Raw genomic sequence first — 23,890 nt, 5'->3', positions numbered from 1 at the left:
CATGACGTTATTAGATTCTAAATTGCCCAGTTCTAATTTTTAAAGACTGAATTTCTTCCAGGACCCTTTGATACTGCTTTTTCATTTAGTTCATTCCTTTTTTCAAGTCATTCTTCTTTTTTCTTTGACTTTTTACCTCATTTTCCTATTGGTCAATTCTGGCTTTTAAGGCACTGTTGTTTTAATTCATGTATCTCCATTTTCAGATGACTTTTTTTTTCATTTGAACTTTCAAATTTCCCTTTCAAATTTTTCTTCAGCTTGCTTTATTTGATTTTTGAATTCCTTTTTGAGCCTTCCAAAGCCTCAGTCAAATTCCCTGAATTTTTAAGGTTTTGTATGAAGTTTCTTGAATCCTGTCATATTTGTTGGTTTTGGTCTTTGGTCTTTATTCCAATAGAAGCCTTTGGTCTTTAACTTCTCCTTTTTTTCTATTGTGTACACATTTCCCCATTCCCCCACTCTTTGTGAAATGTTAACTAGTCCCTCTGTTGGTTTACTAGACCAGAGCATTTGAATTGCTCTGCCCAAGAGTGAAATCTTCAATTTTCTCTTTCCTCTCCTGGTATATTAGATTAGACTGGTTGATCTGTTCTGCCCTGTGGTCAAATTTTCACTTGAGTGATCTTTCTTAAGAAGCCTTATGTATCTCTTCATTAGATATCTTCAAGCAAAAATGAATGATTGTTTGGCAAGTATATTATAAAAGGGATATTATTTTGGAGGGAGGTTTAAGTGGGACTAGGTCAGGTAAAGTCACAAGATGGTCTTTGAAATTCTCAGATCCTGAATGATTTATGAAGTGACCTCAGAAGCCTAATAGATATTAAAAATGAACTCCTGATAAAATAAAACAAACTGAGGATATATTTATATAGACTTTACCTAAATACTTCCAATGAAAAGGAGATAAGCTCTTTGTAAGGTAGCTCATTATATATTTAGATAATTCTAATTTTTAGGAACCCCCCTCCCCCAGCATCAAAAAATATATAAATGTTAATGCAGTATCATGGATTTCCCACCTTTAATACAGACTTAAATTCATGTATTCCTGCTCTGCTTGTGCAATTCTTATCTAAGTTCACTCAGAAATTTGCCAAAGGGGCCCTACCCAACATGCTAGAGGACTTTCCCCCATTATCTTAGCATTAAAAAGATTCTTATGCATCACAGAAGCTGCCTATTGGTTTGGTCTTGCCATAGGACCAGTTTGTCTTATTTTCAAATTGTACTTTTCCCTAAAGTTATCCATTACTATAAGTCTTTTTTGTGTTCTTCTTTTTCTTTAATACTGTAGCCTACAACACTCAATACATTCCTCCCCTTCACCCCCTTAATGGTAATTTTTAATCCACCAAAAGTTGAAGTTTCATGAATCACAACTATAGAACTTTGTAAATAGAATAATATTAATGAAAGATGGGCCTTGGTTTGGAGTGGATAAAAGAGCTAGTAATTTCCCCAAAACAATCTAATATGCTCCTCTGTACTTACTTAATTCTGGGTAAAAGTTGTCCTTTATATTGAAAATTAACTCATCCAGTATCAATGGGTGATCTTAACATATTATGCATAAGCTACAAGTCATAAACTGATTAATAGATTTTTCTCTATTTCAATGCTTATTCAAAACTATTTCTATGAATATAGTTACCTTCTAGGAGGCTCTGAATTTTATTGAAACCATTAGTCCAATGTCATTTGAGAGACAGCTAGGGAGACAGAGACAGACAGATAAAGAAAAAGGAAGAGAGGTAGAGAAAGACAGAGACAGATCAGGACAAAAAGAATGCATTTATTATAAACCTATTACCATGTGCCAGAAACTGCTTAGAATTAGGGATACTAAGAATGTAAATTAGAAAATGAAGTCTTGCTTCAAGTTGCTGCCACATTAATAGGGGAGACAGCAGGGAAAAAAAGATTTTTAAAAGATCTATACATACATGTGTTAGTGGAAAATAATCTGAGAGGGTAAACTCTAGCAGTAAAAGGGGGCAAAGGAAAAGTCTCTTGCAGAAGGTACTATTTACTCTGAGATTCTGAAGGAACCAGAGAAACCAGGAGGTGAGGTGATGGAGGAGAGGATTTCAAGAATTAGGGACAGAGTGCAAAAACATTTGTTGATGGAGTGTCCTAATAAAAGCACAGAAAGTAGGAAATTATTACTAGGCCAGAGTGAGTACCTGGAAGGGAATAAATAGAATAAATACTGTATTTATAGGGAAAGTTTGAGTTGTGAAGGACTTTTGTTCCACTAACATGCCTTTCAGTAATTCAGTTTCCTTTCTGTGAAACAATAAAATATTAGATCAAGACATGCCTAATATATCATAGAAAAATAGAGGTAGTGATCCAAATGTAGATGACATTCTTACCTTCACATAAATCCTGATTAAGTTCTCATTATTAACATTTACAATTTTTGTCAAAATCGATATTTTACTTCTTATGACAGCTAAAACATGTTGCTATTTTCTGTTATTGGTGCTTTGTACTATGAAAATGAAACCTATTTTATTTTATTTTGTTTGTCATTTCTTTATTTTAGTTTCCATTTTCTTACAGTGATATTTTAATAAATGTTTCTCCATTAAAAATAAAGAAAAAGAAAAACAGAAAGTTTATCTTCAAGTTTAATTTCAGTATGGTGTTAATGGTCCTTCAAATCTGAATAATCAGGTGTCATGAAATTAATTTTATAAAGCATCATAGAATTTTAGTGCAGTATCAATGTAACTGAGGGAGACTGCCAGCAGCTCCTACAAGAAAGGAAAGATAGGAGTTTACCACTTGGGGGAAAGGATCTGAAGTTGTAGGGGATGGAAGAAAGAATCAGAAACCTAATTGTATGAAAATTGAGCAGCACAGATCTTGCTCAGCCTCCCCACTTCCCAAGGACAGTACACAGAGGAGTGACTTTGAAACAACACCATGGGAATCGGAAATGAGTTTAGAGATCGGTAAAGGAAAGAGCAATGAGTCTCTTAAAGCCATGCTTTAAGTACAGACCCTACCAGTTTGAAAATAGGAGATAGAGAAGAGAAGGTAGGGAGGAAGAGAAGTTAGGAAAGTGAGGAGAGAGAGAGAGAGAGAGAGAGAGAGAGAGAGAGAGAGAGAGAGAGGCCAGTTTGTGTTGCTTGTCTTTATTGACATTCATAAGCAAAGATACATAATACATATTAATGTAGACCTAGTGGATTGTCATTGGCTCAGATGTAAATTGTGACAAGATAGGGGCATAGCCTTTTCTCAGCCTGGTGAGAACAAAGAAACCTGATTTCGCGCCTAAACCTGTTGGGATCAAATTTCAGTGCCTTTCTTGCCATGTGCAGGATTGAGAATGTGCTCTCCTAGACCATCTTTACAGCTTAATTATTTCCCTTGAGCATACACAGGTGTGGACTGCTACATCTCCCCTTTTTGTTTAACATAAAAACAAAGAAGTGCAATATTAAAAGTGTGACAAGATTATAGCTTTAACAAAAATAAATATAGTGGTGCCTAATCATATCCAGATTCAAGAGTGAGGAATCAAATCAGATTATAAAATTTAGATATAAAAATCAAGTATGACCACCAGCAAAAACTGATTTAGTGAAAAATCTAAAAGGTAAAAGTGATTTTCCTATCTGCTTGATCAGAAATAAATGTAACAGTCATAGTAATACTAAAAATCTTAAGAAAATAATTTTCACTCTAGTGATCCTGGTTTGATGAGGTAGAAGTTTTATGGCTCACGGGACAGGTGCACTAGTCAATCATGCCACCCTCACAAGTCATGACTATAAGAAGTTGCCAGATCTTACAACAGTTAATAAAAAAAACTATCTCTGGAGGCAAATGATAAATCCTTCCTTTCTCCTGTACTGATTCTGCATCTTAGGCATCTGTACATGCTCTTCCAGATGCCTGCCACACAGAAAACTGGTTGGAACTTCCATCTAAGGATGACCAGTGAATGAGAGCTTCAAAACACTGCGTCCCTGCGTCCCCAACCTTAAACATCCATTTCACATGGAATATGCATCTTTGTGTGGCTATGGCTGTCTGGTTCATGAAGAGACAGTCATTATGATTCCCTTTACGTGCAATCAGACACCACCTTCCATAATAGCCATCTGAAATTTAACAAATACTGTCAGGTTCTTGTAGTCTCATACTTTCGGGTACCTGCAATAGTAAAGTTCTTGCAACTTTATAACCCAGGATCAGAGCAGTAACAGTACTTTCCATGTACTAAAACATTGGCCATAGTAATGCCAAAGAAGAATCAAAATTGAATACTTGAAAGTGAATCAAAAGTGTTCTATAAAATGAAAATACTGACATCTTTAAGATTCTTCTCCCTTTTTTTTGTTGGAAGAGATCCCTTTAAAGAAAAACATCCTCTCTGAGCAATCTTGGAGGATTATGTATATAACATATAAAATAATCTGAGAAAGTGATCCTGGGAACATGATCCCAAAATTAATACAAAATTTTAGACTCTTGACTCACTATTTACGTGGCATGGTTGAAGCTGAGCCAATATGTAATATCAGAATTTACATTCCAAATGATTTCTAATTCCTGATCTAAATTGACCAAAATTAGCCTTGTACATGAGCAAGATTTTTCACCATTAAAGGTTTTGCAAAGACATTGATACAACAATTATTGTGAAATTTTTGACAAATACCAATATTCCCATACACATTACATTCTGATTTGTAGTTTAAATAACCAGGATGATGATAATGAAGTGACATTTCAAGTTTTGACTGCATTTTACTTATATCATCCCTTATTTAAATCTCTGCTTGTCTAAATAAACCCATCAATATGATAATCAAGCATATAACATTACCAATATTTGCAAAATTCATTCTACCAAACCAATGTTTGGGAAAATACAAGTTTAAGTTATTTTTCATGTAGAAGCAATTTATACAGTTTCTTGTACCTATAGAATCTGATGTAGCTTTTTCTTTCCTAGTTGTCAATGTGTAATATTCAATGTGCTTTTTCTACAAGCTTATACATGCCTATTTTTTCATATTTTCAATACATACTCCAAAAAAGGGAAACTTAGATTATACTTTGCCCTTGCTCCATGTATGTGTGTAATAATCTATTCCACCCAGGAGGGTCAATGACTGCACATCCACTGAAATTGTCCAACCTAGAGCACTCAGTTTATCACTGAGGCTTTACTTTCATATACCAGAATGTCTTACAGTATTTGAAGGGGAAGCTAATAGACCCCAAATTCAGTGGCCTGCCTGAATTCTGGGACTGGTGGAAGAGAGCAAGAAACCGTTCCAATAAAGATATTACCCAAAAAGATGGGGTATCAGGAGTAATGCTCAACAATGGTATTAATATTTAATTACAGCAATGGTAGTTGGCACATAATGTCTACATATGTATTGCCAGGAATATAATCTATACATATATGTAGATTATCCGTTTTCAATAACTTAGGTTCCTAATTAAAATTTTAAAGTGCATTTTGCCTGACATTTCATCCCTTTTTTAAGAGTGATAATAAGACCATCTGTCCTTTGAACATTCCTGTGCAGCGTCTCCTGCATTAAACATAATTTTTGTGGTCAGGGTTACTAGGTCTGTGCTATGAATGAAAAATTTCTATCTCCTTCTCTTTGAAGAGTCATATCATTGTCTATTCCCTTATTGATAGTAGCACTTCTCACAATACAAGTAGTAGTTTTACAACGCATACAAAATAAATTTCTTTTGACAGTATTATAGACATACAAAATGAAGGGTATACATTAGTATATAAACAATTATAGCTATGTCGTTTCGATCCTATGATAAAGTCTTTGGAGTGTGGGATATATCTGGTGTCTTAGACAGACACAAGTGTGGTTTAGCCCATCTGAAGTAACCTACTTCATATTGGTTTGGGTACAATATATCAATGGATGTCAGCATGACAAGTGTCCATCAGTAACCTAATAGCAAATGTCATTGATAATGTAATGTCAGTCTTTGGTGTGATATTAGTCACCAGTGAAGTGTTCTTCCCGCATGCCTGGATTGTGGCTGGCGTGTAGTTAGCTGATGGCAACAGCGTCCTTCTGTTTCTCTTCCTGGTCTTGTGTTGGCTGGCATTATGTGATTTTGTGGGTGACCAGATGTTTCCACTATCTATAAACATCCAAAAAAAACTCGACCCAAAGTTATCATCCCCTTGGGTCCCTTACAGTCTTAATCTCTTGTTGATATTAGCTTATATACTTTTTAGGGTGTGAAAGAGATAGATGGTTAGTGACACCATGTCTACCCTATTTTCTTATGAAAGTTGGAATGCCACAGCTTAACAAAATTGACTTTTAGATAAGTCTTATTCTAATAAAGACATGCTGTTGTTTGCAAATATAATGGGCCCTTTAAGACAATAATCATATATAAAAAGAAGGAAAGAGCCATGAGATTCTTAAAGCCATGCTTTAAGTACAGACCCTACCAACTTGAGAATAGAAGATAGAGAAGAGAAGGTAGGGAGGAAGAGAAGAGTTAGGAAAGTGAGGTGGGAGAGAGAGAGATAAAGAGAGAGAGAGAGAGGCCAGTCTGTGTTGTTGGTCTTTATTGACATTCATATGCAAAGATACATAATACATATTAATGTAGACATAGTGGATTGTCATTGGCTCAGATGTAAATCATGACAAGATAGGGGCATAGTCTTTTCTCAGCCTGGTGAGAACAAAGAAACCTGATTTCGCGCCTAAACCATTTGGAATCAAAGTTCAGTGCCTTTCTTGCCATTTGCAGGATTGAGAATGAGCTCTCCTAAGACCATCTTTACAGCTTAATTATTTCCCTTGAGCATACACAGGTGTGGACTGCTACAATAACTATCAATCATGATCTTTAATGAACATTAAATAGGAGTAAAAATGTTAAGATACACTTTAAATTAGGCTTTCCCAGATTTTGAGTTCAGAGTGCTTTTAGACCCTATTAAGTATGTCATTTTGACTGTACCCTGGAGTATCCCTTTCAGTTATGATATTGTGTCTTTCTTTTGGAGAGAATTACTTTATAAGTTCCTCCAGAGTCTCTGAGATTGTTTTTACTAAAAAACTTCTAAGTTTTTATTTTACATATGGCTCTATGATGACTTCCATGTAAAAACACAGAAAAAAAGACAGAACAAACTCTGAATTAAAACAACAACGACTTAAAAACAAACTAGAAAAATGAAATCAGGAAGAGAAAGAATTCTCTGGAAGAGTAAAATAAACACATTTTTCTGTATATGTTGGCTGCATACTTCCTTTTTTTCCATTCATAAATTAGCCATGTTTACATATGCTAAACATATAAATTTCACACATTATTATCATGTTTACTGATTATAGTCCTTTCTTGAAGGATATGTATATAATGGGCAGGATCAATTTGACACAATATGAATATAGTCAATAGCTACAAATTCATTGATTAAAAGATCTTCCTTTGATAAATGTTTATATTTTTGTGTACTGAAAATTAACATTGTTTAATTTCCTCCAATACTTTAATTCTCATTAGGTCTATAAATTCCTTTCTATTTCAATTCATTTTTCTTCAGTGATGAATTAGTTCTAATTTTTCTAAAATTTCATATATTTCCTTCATTATTTTCTTGTTAATTTTTTGGTTTATTTTTTTCTATAAATAAAAGTGAGAAGTTGAAGTTCCCCACTATTATAGTTTTGCTATTTATTTTTTCCTAAAGTTTATTTAATTTCCCCTTTAAAAAATTGGAAGATATAATATTTGGTGTGTATAGATTTAGTATAGATATTACTTCACTGTCTATGGTACTTATCAAGATGCAATTTCCTTCCTTATCTTTTTTCTTCAACCTTTGTCTTAAATCATGATTGCTATTCCTGTATTTTGTTTTTTTTTTGCCTCAGATAATGCTTGATAAATTCTACTCCAACTCCTTATCTTTACTCAGTATATATCTCTCTTTCAAATGTCTTTCCTGTAAACAATATATTATAGGATTCAGATTTTTAATCCATTCTGTCTGCTTCAATTTTATGAGTAACTTCATCTCATTCACATTCACAATTATGATTACCAACTTTGTATTACCCTCCAATTTATTTTCCCCTTTTGTTCCTGATTTTTCTCTCCCCTTTCATTCTGTCCCTCCTCACAAGTGTTTTGCTTTTAATCACTACCCTTTATTTACCACCCCCTTCTCTGATTCTCTTCCTAATTCTCAATAGGGTACAGTAAAATTTTATATTCAAATGAGTATACTTGTTATTGCCTCTCTGAGTCAATTACAATACAAGTATAGGTTAAGTATTACCTATCACCACCTTCATCTTCCTCTTCACTGTTTCACTGTAATAGTTTTTTTGCACTATTCTACCTCTCCCTTCCATTTTCTTTCAATACAATCCTTCTTTTTAATCTCTTGATAATTTTTTGCATAGCATATCTTTCTATTAACTTACTCCTATGCCTTCAATCTATGAGTACTTCTTCTGACTGCTCTAATACCAATAAAATTTTAAGAATTACAAATATTATCTTTCCACATAGGAATATAAACAGTTTTACCTTAGTGAATCCTTTAAATTTTCTCTTTCAAATTAACTTTTTATATTTCTCTTGACTCTTGTATTTGAACATTAGATTTTATGTTTAGGTCTGGTCTTTTCATCAAAATTGCTTTGAAACCTGTTTTATTAAATAAACATCTTAAAAATTAATAAATTTTGCTGGGTAGGTGATTCTTGGTTTGTAAAATGAATCCCTTTGAATCCAAGACTTCCAAATCTTTAATGTAGAGGCTGCTAAATTCTGTGTTATCATGACTATCTGTAAAGGATAATTTTATAGTTGTGACTTAAAATCTAAATTAATTGGTCACCATGGGATATCCCAAATAATAAAATACCCAAGTAAGCTGGAAATTATGGTGATTTAATTAATATAGAGAGAAGGAATTAAGGAGAAGAGAGAGAGGAAAGAGTTAATTTAAACTGCTCCAGCTCAGGCTGAGCCAGGCAGGAGTTAAAGGCCTTGGCCAAAGGGGCCTCCCTGAGCCCAAGGGAAAAAGAAGTCAGTCTTACCACTCACCACGAGACCATCTCAAGGAAGCTGTCTAAGTGAGCTCCTCCAGGCTGAGTTCTAGGATCAATCTGGTGCCCAGGCTGCTCACAAGAAGTGATCAGCCAGATCAACCTCTCTGGGGAAAAAAGAGGGTGTTTTTTGAGAGATGAAAAATCCCAAATATATAGACCTTTCACCCTTGTGTCTCCTCCTCTAAACTTTCACATCTACCAATCACATCAAAGGCTTTCTCCAAGAAGTTCTCACCTTCTTTAATTAGATTTTTGAGTTAACACTTCTTTGTTAAGTTCACCTTTTGTTACTTACTTAACCTTTTTTTTATTAATTTAATCTTCATAGATACTTAACACCTTTTTGTATTAAGATCTAAAAATAGACTTAGTTTAACATTCTAGCTTCACTATAAGGTGAGAACTAAGTACCTTTATTGTTCAATCAGGAGATTACAACTTTATCTTCTCCTAAAGTAAGGTTTAAGCAGGGTGGAGTAATTTTAAGTTTACATAGCTCGATGTCTTTTGAATTGATACTATCTGACTGCTTTCATTATTTCCTCCTTGACTTGGAGATGGCTTATGAATTTACCTATCATATCCCTGGAAGTTGTCTTTTGGGGATTTATTTCCAGAGATGATCTGTGAATTTTTTTCTCTTTCTATTTTACTCTTTTGTTTAAGAATATCAGTACAATTTTATGATAATTTCTTATAATATGAAGTCTAAGTTTTTTCTTTTTCTCTTTTTTGATTTTTATTAGTTAGATATTTCATATTTTCTTCCATTTTTTCTATTTTTAGTTTATTTAAATTTATTTTATTTTTTCATTGTTCCTCATAAAATTATTAGGTTTAAGACATGATTTTCTTTCATGAGCTTTTGAACATATTTTTCCTTTGACTAATTCTGTTTTTAAAGCTGTTATTTTCTTCTTGCTCTGCTTTCCTTTCTATTCCCCAAATGAGTTCTGTTCTCAGGATAAAATGGGAATCTCTTAAACTTCAGTTTTTCTTTGCTGGTTCTATTAGCTCTATTCTGGGATTCTTCACATTTCAGTTTTTTCAAGGTGGTATTATGTTCCATAGAGAGCTATGAAAGTCACCTCCCACTGCTGATTTAATTACCCCCCTGGAATTGCTGATGGTTTGCAGAGCTCAGAGCACTGTGCACTATCTTGTTTTAGGGCTCAAGCTCTAGCCTCAGATTTGGAAAGGGGTTTTAGGACTCACTCTGAACTTTATTAGGCAAGGCACACGGTAGACTACCTTGCCCTGTGGCTTGTAACCTCTGAGCTTGAGGTAAGGGCTCCTGGACTTACTCTGGACTTACCCAGACCAGGCATACTGCTATCACAGATTGTCTTGTACTGGCATTCGTATTTTCACTACAGGCTTGGATTGCGGCTCCAGGCCTCATTTGGGTTACATAATCTAACTCTATGAACTGCCTTGTGCTGAGATTCAGAACCTAAATATAGGCTGCGGCAAGGGCTTTGGGCCACTCCTTGGGCTTCCATCATTAGGGAAACTCATCAACTGTCTTATGCTGGGGATGGGATTCTCAATTTGAACTTGGGCAGGTGCTCAGTGCCTCCTTCTGGGGCAGAACCAGTCAGACAAAGCACAAACTGCCCTGTGCTATGTTTTGGGGACTCACTGAAGGCTTGGGCTGAGGCTTGGAACTTTAAGGAGTGCTGGATATTGCTCTGCTACTTGCTTAGGAAGGGTCTTAGGTTATAAATGTTGGCCCAAGTTCAGAACCTGAAATCATAAATGTAGGATGGGGCAGCTTTCTTTAAACCTCTGCCAGTACTCTTTGTGGGCTTTGCTACAGTCTGCTCTTCCCTCTCACCTCAGTGAACCAGACCCTATCTGCTATTACAATAGAATTGAAGGGGTTTTAGGGAAGAAACAAAGAAGGAACATATAAATATTTTGATTTTATTAAACAAGAAAGGGGAAGGTAAAAAAAAAAGGGAAAGAAGGAAAAAGGGAGAGATCTTAATTATTTTACTCTCTAAATTATAAGCTATCTGACAACAACTTTCTTATTTCTAAGTACATTAAAGGCAAAGTTTTTAGGAATTAGTAATCTTACAACAGAGTCTTTTGATGGGCAAAGTTCAAAAATCCCAAGAGAAATATCCAAAGGTGATTTGTTCTATCTGTCCAGCAGAAGAATGAAGACAGCCTTCTTTTCCACAGCCAAAGATATTCTCAGGCTTGTAATTAAAATGAAAGTTTCTCAAGCTGCTCCAGGAAAATATTCCTCTTCCTTCAACCAGTTCCAAAGAGATTGTCAGTTGCTTAACTGTTTAGCTGGGATTCTATTCCACCAGCTTCAGGGAAAATTCTAATCCCATGCCCTGTCAATCACTCATGTCCTAAGTCTTATTTCCTATTGTAACACTGCACACCTTTTGAATTGTTTTCTATAGAAAAATTGCTTCATTCTGACCCCTTGTTAGTTCTGTTACTCTGGGGTTTGTTTGAAGTATTATTTTAAGGTTTGCTGGATAGCTTTCTATGCATGAATGTGGATGTTATTCCCACTTTTTACTAATTCTGATGAGAATAAAGATCAAGCATTACTCATATGTCTTCATCTTCCTTTCCAGTGTATTGATTCTTTCAAGCCTCCTCATGTGAGATAGTTTACCCTCAACTTTCTTTCCTTTCCTTGATTTAAAAAAAAATATATATATATATACAAGTTATTCCCTGTTCTGTGTCTATATGTGCTTATATTCATTGCCCTAATAATGATAAAGTTCTTAGGTATCTTCAGTACCCTAATCATACTAAGCACTTTAGGTGTCTTAGGTACTTCAATATCCTGGATATTCTAAGCATCTTAGTTTTCAATTCTTTACTAGTAATTGGATCAGTTTAACCTCATTGTTCTCTTTGATTACCTTAAAGTATCTTAATTATCTCTTTTATCATAAGTGTCTTAAGTATTCTGGTTATCATTTTCCTAAGCAAGGAACATAATCAGTTGATTCCTGTCATTGCTTTAAGTATATTAAGTACTTTAATAGTCTCTTGTACTATAAAAATCTTAGGTATCCTAGTTACCACTTTGCCTTGCAGGGGATTTTATTAGTTCAACCCCTCTGATTCCCTTGAGTTTTTTTTTTCCTGTTTACCTTTTAATGTATCTTTTAAGAATCAAGTTTGATAGTGGGATTATTCATTCATTCATTCATTCATTTATTTATTCATTCATTTGTTTGTTTATTTATTAATTTGTTTGTTCATTTATTCATTTATATATTTAAATAGCTCTGATCATTTCTTCAAGAATGATTGAAAATCTTCTATTTGATTAAATATCCATTTCTTCCCCTGGAATATTATACTCATTTTCACTGCTTAAGTGGTCTTTAGTTGTAGGCCTAGATCCTTTGCCTTATGGAATATCATGTTCCATGCCTTTAAATCCTTTTCCTTTAATGCAGAAGCTGCTAATTGATGTATAATGTTGATTGTTGTTCCATGATATCTCATTCCCACCCCCCCTCCCCAGCTGCTTGCAGTATTTTCTAGGTAACTTAGAATTTGGCAATTCCAGATTTAGAGGATTTTTTTAAAGAGAGAACATTTGGATCTTACCACTTCTATTCCCTCCTCTTGTTCAAGAACATAAGGACAGTTTTTCCTAATCATTTTTTTAAATTGTAAACAGGTTGTTTTTGTTGTTATTCTTTATTTTTAATTGTACTTTTCAAGCAATTCAATGATTCTTAAATTATGTCTCCTGAAAATATTTTCCAGGTTAGTTGTTTTGCAGTAAGATAATCCAAGTTTTTAATTTGTTTTCATTCTTTTGAATTTATTTTGCTGTTTTTTGCTATTTTATGAAGTTACCTTTCATTTTTGCAATTCTAACTTTTAGGGAGCCATTTTCTCCTTTCTTTAAAACTTGATCCTTCCTCTCTTAGAGAGTTGTTTTCTCATCTGAAGTATTGCATTTCCTTCATTAGGGAATTGTTTTCTTCATTAAGTTATTACTCTGAACTCGGGATTTTTTCTATTATTTACTTTTCCGATTTTTCTCTTTAGTTTCTTCTTATTTGATTTTTAGACACTTTTGGTGATTCTTCAGGATTTTGTGCTTGACATCCTTTCACCCTTTCACATTTTCCTTTGAGGCTTCTCCTGTTTTCATTTTTGAATTGTTATCTTCTTCTGAGCTTATAACTTGGTCATCTGTCTTGCTGAGATATTTTTCTGGTATTATATTTTTTTCTGTTTTTTTGCTTATGTTAAGGTCATTGCTTCCCCTTGATTTTCTCAATATGTGAAGTTTAGCTCCATTTCTGGATTGGAAGATATACCGTCTCTCATTTTTTATTGTACCTGGAATTGGCTCAGCTGTCTCAATCTCAGTGTAAGTATTCTGTCGAGACAGTCTGGTCAGCATAGTTCATGGAGATTTGCAGCTGGCTGTTCATTTCAACTGGTTGAAGGTGGTTTCTGCTCAATCCTGTTGAGGCTGGACCTTTTGGGGCTGAGTTCCTCCTATACCTGCTAGTACAGGGTAGTGTCTGGTTTCTGTTCTGAGCAGAATTTACAGGGCTGCTTTTCTCCCACTGCTGCATGTGAGATGCAGGAAGTGATGTAAAGAATGGTCTATATATTTTGCATCACTTCCTTTTTCTTGCCTCTCTCGCGGAGACATGACTCTCACTCTCGCTCGTGGAGACTTTGGTCTCTGTTGTCAGCGTGGGGAGTGCTGGGCAGCATTTGGTAAGCTTGCAGCTCTTGTTGTGTTTTGGCGTTTTGTGGCTTGCTGGTGAGGTGACTGGGAAAAGTTCTTAGCATGGTTGGTGAGTGGTTTAGGTTGATTCCTTTTTCCTTTACCTCCTAAAACACTATCCTTTTAGGAGGCTCCTCATCTTGGAGGAGGTCTTGTGGTTGGAAGCCAAGCTAGATGGAGAAGGCCCCTTGGCCAAGGCCTCTGAACTCCTGCCTGGCTCAGCCTGGGCTGGAACTGCTTAAATTATCTTTCCTCTTTCTCTTCTTAATTTCTTCCCTCTATTATAATTAAACACCATAAAAATCCCAAACTGGGATTGAATTAATCGCTGGTGACCACTAGTATAATATATTCAGTCAATAACCCCTAAATTTTACCCCTTACAACTGCCAGCCTTAACTGTCAGCAATTGACCAACCAACTGTTAGCAACTGACTCTCCTGTCAGCAACTGACAGCCTGCAACTGATGCTCACTCAACAGGAGGCTCCCTGGTTCCTACTTTTTGTCACTGTGGGCTGGTTAATCCCTATACAACTCTATGGTAAGAGGACCTCCAGGTCCCCAGTTAAATTAAAGAAATTAAAGAATTCCTTTTAACACTAATAAAATATCAGTATGAGACAATTCACCTCTCAAACTCATTTCCATGTTTTCTTAACTAATAAATAACATAGATTTATAAAAATCATCTACTCAGAAAACAGATTGTTAAAATATAATTCAATCACTGGGGATACCAGAAAGTTAAGTTTCTCTTTGTATCTCTGCCACTGCCTTCTTGTCTCCAAGAACAACAGTCTTTCTGCAAATAAATATTTCCTTAGTAATTGAAACTGAAACACTCTGGGTTGTAAATACATATTCCATTAATTTTATCTGGTCCATAAGGGTTCAAGTTTAGAGTCAAATGTAGGATCACACATTTAAGTTAGAAAGGGCCTTAAATATGATTTATTCTACCTCTCACATATTACAGATGAATGAATCACTGGGAAATCATACATTAAGTTATAACTGTGTGTTACACACTGTGCTAACTCTGGGGATATAATGGAAAAGCAAGGTATTCCCTGCTCATGAGAAGATAAAATTGTAATAGGAAGCACTAACACATATAAGGAAGTTTCAGCTTCAAGCTAGGTTGGACTACTAAACACAGGTTCTTGAGCTTTTTCTATCAGATTCTGAAGGGAGATAGTATATGTGATTTGGTTCACTGGCACATGACACTTCTTGTCTCATTTTCAAATCATCTTGCTACTTGACTAGATTGGTGATGTTGTCATGTTGATATCAGATATGACAGACCCCAGCTCTAAGGAAATTGCTCATCTATACCAATGGCTCAGATAAGAAAACTGAGGTACAAGAAGTTGAATTATTTTTCTTCATGTCATATAACTATAACTATTATCATATAACTATTCATCAAGTATTTATTAAGCATTCACTATGTCCAAAGCACTGTGCTTGCCTTAGAGAGACAAAAGTGAACAAAAAAATCTCACCCTCAAGGAACTTACATTCTATAGGAGTAAAGGAAATTTCATAGCTAAGTATACACAAGAAGGGGGTGAACACTAACAAATGAAAAGGAAACTTGATGGATCAGAAAGATTTTTATGTGAGGCAGAATTTGAGTTGACAAAAAATAATATCTAAGAATTCTAAGAATGAGATGGTGAGGAGAGGTGACCAGGGAAAAGGCAGAAAGAAAAGGGTATGGAATTCCATACATAGAAAGGTGCAAATAGACCACTATGCCTGGAAGATAAAGCATGGGAAATAGAGTAATCTGTAATAAATATATATAGATAGCCTGTAATCAGTCTTTTAAGGACTTTAATTGCTAAGCAGAATAGTTCATATTTTGTCCTTGTGTGGAGAAGGATGCACTAAGGCTTATTAAAAAGGAAATTAATATGATTAGACTTGCAATTTGGAAAGATAATTTGGGCAGTTCTTAAGGGGAGATGGTAGAAGAAGAAAGTTAAATTAGAAAGCTACTGAAATTATATAGGGGAAAGATATTAAACACTTCAACTATTACTTAGAAACAATTTACAAGGCATACTAAAATGATAATGTTTTTCCTGCTTCTGAATAGCAACATCTAGAGAAAGACTTGTGCTTAACAAATACATCTGGTAAATATTTCAGTTCTTTATTCTCAAGGTTTTTTTTTATCATATACTTATTATTTAACCAAATATGATAATGATATAGCAATGTTTAAAAAGTGATTTTGAAGTTCTACTTATTGAGTATCTTTGTTTTTATTTCATAATAATTTTACTATCTGCTGCATAAGTAATTATGAATAAAGAGCTTTCTTAGCCTAAAAGAACTATATAAGTGTTATGTGTTTGTATTTTAAGTTAGTTAAACCAAGAAATGTACTCTGAACCTCTTTTGATAATAAAATAGAAAAATGAAATTATAAAAAAAAGTACAAATGTGTTTTTATGAAGCATGTTCTTCAATTTTGTGGCTCTTAAGATATTGAGGAAGGTCAAGATGGTTTAGTGAGAAGAGCATTCAATTTAGAATCAGAGGATATCTGCTAATTCTGATTATCTGAAATTATTTTTTGTAAACTAAGGCTATTAATTTCAATTCTCTAAGACTCAGTTTCATTATCTGTCAAATGAGAGTTTTGATTAGATTACCTCTTAACTTATTTTCAGATTAATATCCATGATCCTATTGTAAAATTTATAAGCCACTTTTTCATAATTGTTAAGATAAATAGAAAAATCATACTGAATATTTGTCATGTAGAACAAATGAATTTAAATCAAGGGTTATATTAAGTCATTCTCTGACACAAGGTTCCCAAAATCGAAGTTAGCTTTTCAAGTGATAGATAAGTAGAATGATCTAAGATATTTACATTTAAATGAAACTCACCAGTGAAGAGGGTCTCACTTTTTAAATTTGTTTTTGTATGATATTGCATTGTTTTGAAATATTTGCTTTCTTTTTTTTCCAAAACCCTTACTTTTCATCTTAGAATCAATAATACAGTGATGGCAAACCTATGGGACATCTGCCAAAAAGAGCATGGAGAGCCTTTACTGTGGGAATACCTTCAGTCACCCACCAAAATGTGTTATTAGAAAGCCAGAGGGACTCAGAGGTGGAGCTGTTCCCTCTTTTCATGCACCTGTGGACATTCTTCACTTCACCTGCCCCTCTTTCCAGCAGTTCAATGGGAGTACTTCCTCCTTCCCATATCTGGGGTAAGCCACTGCAGGAAGTGGCTCACATGCTGCATGAGGGTGCAGTGCAGACTGCAGTCTGTTAAGTCTGTGGTGAAGGTAATTCCTGTGGTGGGGTTGGACAGGAGTTAGCTTTGAGGGGAGTATTGCTCATAGCAAGGCACATAGCTGGGGAGCAGAGGTGGTGGGAAGTATAGTGCTGGGACCACATTTCTCCCCCTCTCCACATCATACACTTTTTATCACCTGTCCCTCTGCCTGGCAGCCTAATAGGAGTGCTTCTTCCTCCCCTGTCTGATGTATGAAGGGGAGGGCAGATAAGATGAGATGGTGTGGCACTCAGTCTCTGGGGTGGGGTTGTCATCATTGCAATATTACATATTGATTCTAAGGCAGTAGAGTAGTAAAGATGACTCCATTGGGTTTAAGTGACTTGCCCAGGGCTGTAAAGCTAGAAGTATCTGAGGTCAGATTAGAACCCAGTCTCTAGGCAGAGACTCTTACTCCCATAATCCTTTATTTTCTGTTTTAGAATTGATATTGATATTTCTAAAGCAGAGAGGATCAATAAGGGCTAGGCAATTGTGGTTAAGTGATTTGCTCAGGGTCACACAGCTAAGAAGTTTTTGAGGTCATATTTGAACCCAGGACCTCCAGTACCCAAGCCTGGATCTCTTTCACTAAGCCACCTAGCTAACCTAGACATTCAATGCATCTTAAAGCCTCCTATTTCACTTTTGCCTGACTTTAAAAGCAAATTGTGACTTAAGGGAAATTGCTAAAGCAATGGGTGTCTGGTACTCACCTGTTAAATAGGATTAATGGTATAAGTCTTGCCTTCTTCACAGTATCATGAGTACTAATAGACATCAATTCACTTTGCCCAGTTAATGATACTACCCAAATATAGGGCAATTCCTTCCAGAACTTGTCTATGACTTGCTATACCTGGATATTTTCAAATCCAACTGTCTACTTGACTTTGCTTTGTAATCTCTTAGTTTTTAGCTTTTTATTTAAAAACTTTTACTTTTGTTCATTATGTTTGCTGATAAATTGCAGGTCTCAGATGTTTCAATGATCAAGTAGTCTCACATATTTCAAAAGAGGTTTTAACAATATTAAATGCCCTGTAAAGAAACTGTATATCAAATGATCGATTATGGGTCTACTTTTGCTTTTCTTTGTATTCCCAGAGCTTATTACAGTGTCTGGCACATAGAAAATAATTAGTAAATGCATGTTGACTTGATTTGAAGTCAGTTGTGTGAAGAAATTTTTTACCAATCTATGACAAAAACAATAAACATAAAATGTGGTTTTTAAATAGATCAAGATAAAAATAGGGTAAAATTTAAACAATTTCATATTGATCTATTTAAGTGCATTATTATACTCCTTAAAATGTAAATGAAGAATAAAAATTCATAAATACAATAATTATTTCCTAAGGAAATTTGGTAAAAAAAACCACAAAAAAAGGCCAAAATGGGCAGATAACATCTTAGCAAACAATTTTTTAATCAAGTGGAGAATTATCATAGCTAAAACAATCATTATTATAAAATATAAATATTTTAAAAATATGTGAAGAGTGACATTAGGGGATTTTGATCAATATGACTTCATAAAATAATAATAAACTGGAAGAATTATAAATTTTTGGACAGCATAGTATAACACAGGATTAAACTAGATCATTTTAAGAGATTTTAAAGATAAAACTGAAAGGAAGACAACAAATAGGAAAATTAAAAATGATCTACTTTAATATCTATTTTAATTAGTATTAATGAGACTATCAAATAATTCTAATATCTCAGTCCTAAAGTGCTATGCTGGGAAGGATTATATCATTGAGAATAAAATATTCTTAAAAATTAAAGGAAAAAATAGGGAAATTTATTTCTATGTTAAAACAAGAAAGAAAAGTTACCTAAAGTGGCACAAAGGAATACTGAGTCAAAAGATTGAAGGATAGAAGAAAGTTATGAAGAGACAAATGGGAAGAAAGGCCAATGGGCACTTGTACCTAAATAAGGAATAAATATTTTCTAATCAATGATTATATGCCAAGCACTATGATAAGCACATTTCAAATATTATCTAAATAGCACATATATAGCCCTACTCAATAGTCTATACCTTTAAGGAAGAAAAAAGTATTTTCTACTTCAAAGAATAAGTGGTGTATCTGTAAGTGTCCTCCAATCATATAAGGAAGATTAGAAAATTTACAGTGTTTCAATGGCAGTAGAGAAACTTGCTATATTTTAGTGTGTATTTAGAGAACAATCATTCATCAATAAGCATTAATCTTTTAAAAAGATTAAGCACAAATGTTAGCATTTACTAGTATATAGCAGAAAGATAAAAAAAAACCTTTCAAATAATAAATATCACTTTAAGTGGTATGAAATGTTTATCTTCTCTTTTCTTAGAGTCCTCTCTTTTTCCCAGTATTTGTTCAAGGTTCCCAGTCCTCCCTTTCCTGGTCACCCGCCTCCTTCCCCCAAGATACAGCTGCTGCTACTTCCTGGGAAATTTTTAGGCAGCTGCACTGGGCTTTTAAACTGATATTTCTGTTTAAAAGGTTAAATTGGGAACTAACTGCGCTCAACCTTTTAGTCTATGAAAAGCAAGATTCCAAATCAGTCAAAACACCTCTGAAGAGCTTCTGAACAAGAGGCAGCTGTGTGTGATACAGAAAGAAAGCATACAGCAAGCTGTGTTGTGCTTTGTAATCAGTACTTTCCCTCCAAATCTTCTTTCCCACTGCTCTCTCCATGTCCTATGAGCCTGTTTTGCCAAAAGAATCACAGAACTTTTGTTAAGAGGATTCCTTATGAACTTTATAACCAAGAATGAATGATTCAGAATGAGCATACAAATAATAAAATGTATTTAATATACATCCTCAAATGAAAATAGCACATTTATCCACAGACTATGTAACTCAATAGAAGATAAAAATCATATTAATAGGAAGATATGTCTGATCTCCAGGTAGACAATCAGATTATAAACATTTATTAATTTCCTACTATGTGTTAGATCCTGTTGTGAGTACTAAAGATGGCTAAAGATAATCTCTTCCCAAAATGAGCTCATAACCTAATGGATATTAAAGAAGAAAATAAAGTAGCAAAATCTAAAAGGAAACACATACATGCATACACATAGGCACACACACACCCCAACACATATATATATACCCTAACTAGGGTTATTTTTTTTTTTGCAACTATTCCATGTAAGAATGGGTAGGAGATGTTTGTACAACCAGAGAGAATGTTCTCCCTAACTCTAAAGATAAGAAGAGCAATCCAGTTCAGAACTAATTCATTGCTCAAATATTCCATAGTAAACTAGCTTTTTATTTTGAAAATCATTTAAAAAGTCATGTCTATAACACAAACTGGCAAATACTTTCAGTAAAAGTGACCTTACATGAAGATGTCTAATTGAGACAAATCATAATAAAATAGTTCAACAAAGAAGGATCACTAACATGATTTTAACAAGGCATTCAATTATTTATATTAAAGAGAATTTCTTTGGGAACTTCTACTCATCTATTTTACTCACAACATGATTTTTATTTGACAATATAGCTGAGAAAATTGGTTATCTATAAAAATTATAAATAATTGCATATGTAATATAAATGGTAAGGAAGTTATATTCCTTAAAGCATAAATATCACCAAAAAATTAAAGCCTCTAGCTTAATTAGCAATGTTGGATTTCATAATTATTTTGCTTATGGTTATGCCTTAATAGTAATGTTTTCATACAATCATGAAAATATATTTTACAATGATTTTTTCCACAAATACAAAGATAAATATGCTCACATATGCTTAGTTAAATTCAAATAAGTGAACAACAAAGATGGAATTTTTAAAAAATAGAAGAAAGGAGTCAAGAAGAAAAAAAAAAGAGAGAGAGGATACTTAATGATCATTTTTAAGTTAATCCAATTCTTTATATAATTTTATCCATGGGGGGAATTCTCAGTAAGGAATTATTCCAACAATGCATATTAGCACCTGATATAACTGAAGTTTGTCAGTGGCACTTAAAGTTTATGGAACCAGTGTTATCAGAGGTAGGGCATGAACCCAGATTTCTTACTCCAAAACCAGCTCTCTTTGCAATATGCAATTTTTTCTTATTTATTTCCACTAATTTAAAACTTCTCACATGAATTTTAAAATTCAAGGAAGAAGTGAATTCAGTGTGGGGTTCAGAGTGAACTGGAAATATGGAAGAATTAGAATTGAGAAAATTTGAGTTAAAATATTAATTTGATATACATTAGCTATATAAGCAAGAAAGATTGCCACTAACTTTTTCAAACAACTTCTGAGAATTTTTTATAAGAAATTAGTAAATAGAAGGCATTCTCATTAACAAAATCACAGCTTCTTTGCATGTAATATGTCTTACAATTCAGGGGTCACTCTTTCTAATGAATTATGCAAAAATGCTTTGTCTAGTATTCAAGAGCCTCTATTATTTATTCACAACATTTTTCTCTATACTTCTCCCCCAGTTTTGTTCTATAGGTTAATTCAATTCTCTAGACTGTGGTGCAAGTAATCTACTGAAGGGGTCATTGACAGATTGCTTTCACTGCTATTTCTCCTCAAGATGTTTTTGCAATTTTATCATTCTATTGTTTTTTTGCTCATTCTTTACAGTCAAGTTCAATGACTTTGTTCACCGAGGATTTAAAATTAGTGCTGTCAGATGTGTACCTTCATTAAACTTCAATAGAATGTTTTGTGCTTCATCATAGGAAATATATTATGAAGTACCAAGTATTGTAATAATTTCTAGATATCTCATCATCTTTCTCCTATATTAGATGAGAAAGTCACTGAAAGTGAGAAATCAGTTCTTCAGCATCTTTGTACTTCTGGTAAGACATACTCTAGTAGTACTATGTTTGTGGTAGGTTCCTCAATAAATATTTTTAAAATAAGGGAAAGAGTACAACTAAGATATAACACCTCACAATATGTCACAAGGAAGTATAGGATTAATTGTTAAACAAATTTGAATAATAATATATAATAATATCTTTAGAGCTGGAAGTTGGCTTAGCGTTTATCAAATCTAGCCTCTCATTTTACACTTGATAACACTGAGATTCAAAGAGCTTAGGTAAATTATACCATGTCATATTATTAGCAAGTACTTAATTTGGAAATTGATACCAAGTTTTCCTGAAACTTTCCATTGCCCTACCCACTTTACCATAGTGGTTAGAAAAGTTTTGGCAAGTCTTAAATGTCATGAGGTCAGGGAAAGAATTATTACGATATTAGAACTTAAAAGCAAAATTCTTTTAGACACTTGAGCAAATTCCACCATAATTTGAGTATGAACCCTATCAAATTAGACCATTTTGTCAGTGTATTCCTTCTATGTACTAGACTTGACTTTCTCCTTTGACATTGATACTGATTTTGCTCAAAAGTGACTCTTGTCTGAATTTGACTTTAATTAGAATTTAAGTAACCTTGCTACATTGTCATTAATAATTCTAACTAGTTTGTGGAATTTATTTTTTAATTGACAGACCACAGGTTATAACATCTTATCATTCTTTATCGTAAAAGTGATGTGTTAAGATATCTGCTAGACTATTACTGCTTACAAGAAAGTAAATCTGTGACATATTGGGCTATCTCCTATACCTCTACCTCTATCTATATCTATAAATTTCCGGAGGTTGATAAATTTATCATAGTGCCTTCTATGAAAAAGAGAACCTGAAATAATTCAACCATATGGAAAATCCCTCATCCAGTCTACAGGGAAAATCCACCATGACAGAGGCAAATCATTAAAGACAAAGAAAAAAATCTACCTTCTGGTCAAAAATAGGAAGAAGAAATTCAGTGTATTTTTGCCCTCTGGTTTGTTAGAAAATGAATTGTAATAAAAGATCCAGCTAGGAGCCATAGAATTCAAATGTCCTCTGTATAACTCTGTGCAATTCCTCAAATACTTGTAGTCTAGCCAACTCACACACTTCAAATAATGGCATTCAAATATTACTTCCCCCTTTGCCTTCATTCCTTGTTCTTTTTGAGCATTAGAGACCAAATTACAATTGCTTTCCAAGGTTTGGTTCACACCACACTTTCAAGGGACAGAATTATTTCTAATTGAGATAATATTGTATTTTAACAAAGGCAAGCAGCCTCCTCAATCTATTCATGTCATCCATATCATCATATTTTCTGAGATATTTTTTGTGGGGGAGTTTGGGGCATGATGGTTTCCTCCTTCCCAAAGAACTATATACTTAAATTTTTATATTAATAATGCTTGTTACCTCAATATTAGTTTTATTTTTCCTCATATAAGCTATAAACTCCATGTGAAGAATGCATCATATATATAGAAAGGATCTAAATGTATGAGTATGTATGACTGGTTGTATGACCATGAACTGGTATGTATGACCATGAACAATAAAAATATTGCTAAATACAAATAGTTTTTTTTTCAATGCTTGCCTTCTCTCATATGGTTCAAATAAATTTTAAAATATATATTTACCAGGATTTTTTTTATAATTTTGGACATAGAAATACAGGAAAAAAATAGCTCCTGACCTTAAAACAAAAACAAAACTGTCATTCTACTGGGAAGGAAAAAAGAGAATGCAAGTTTCACAGAGACAAGTAATGTAAGTTATTTGCAAAGTTTTACAAGAAATATCTAGAGACCAACTTGAATAGCTTTAAAATAAACATCTGTTCTGGAAGTTGTCTCCCATGAATTCCATCAATAA

Source organism: Monodelphis domestica, chromosome 2 (genome assembly GCF_027887165.1).
Source record: "Monodelphis domestica isolate mMonDom1 chromosome 2, mMonDom1.pri, whole genome shotgun sequence".
In the NCBI taxonomy this organism is placed as follows: domain Eukaryota; kingdom Metazoa; phylum Chordata; class Mammalia; order Didelphimorphia; family Didelphidae; genus Monodelphis; species Monodelphis domestica.
The sequence above is the reverse complement of the archived record's forward strand: the minus strand, read 5'-3'. Positions refer to the sequence as shown.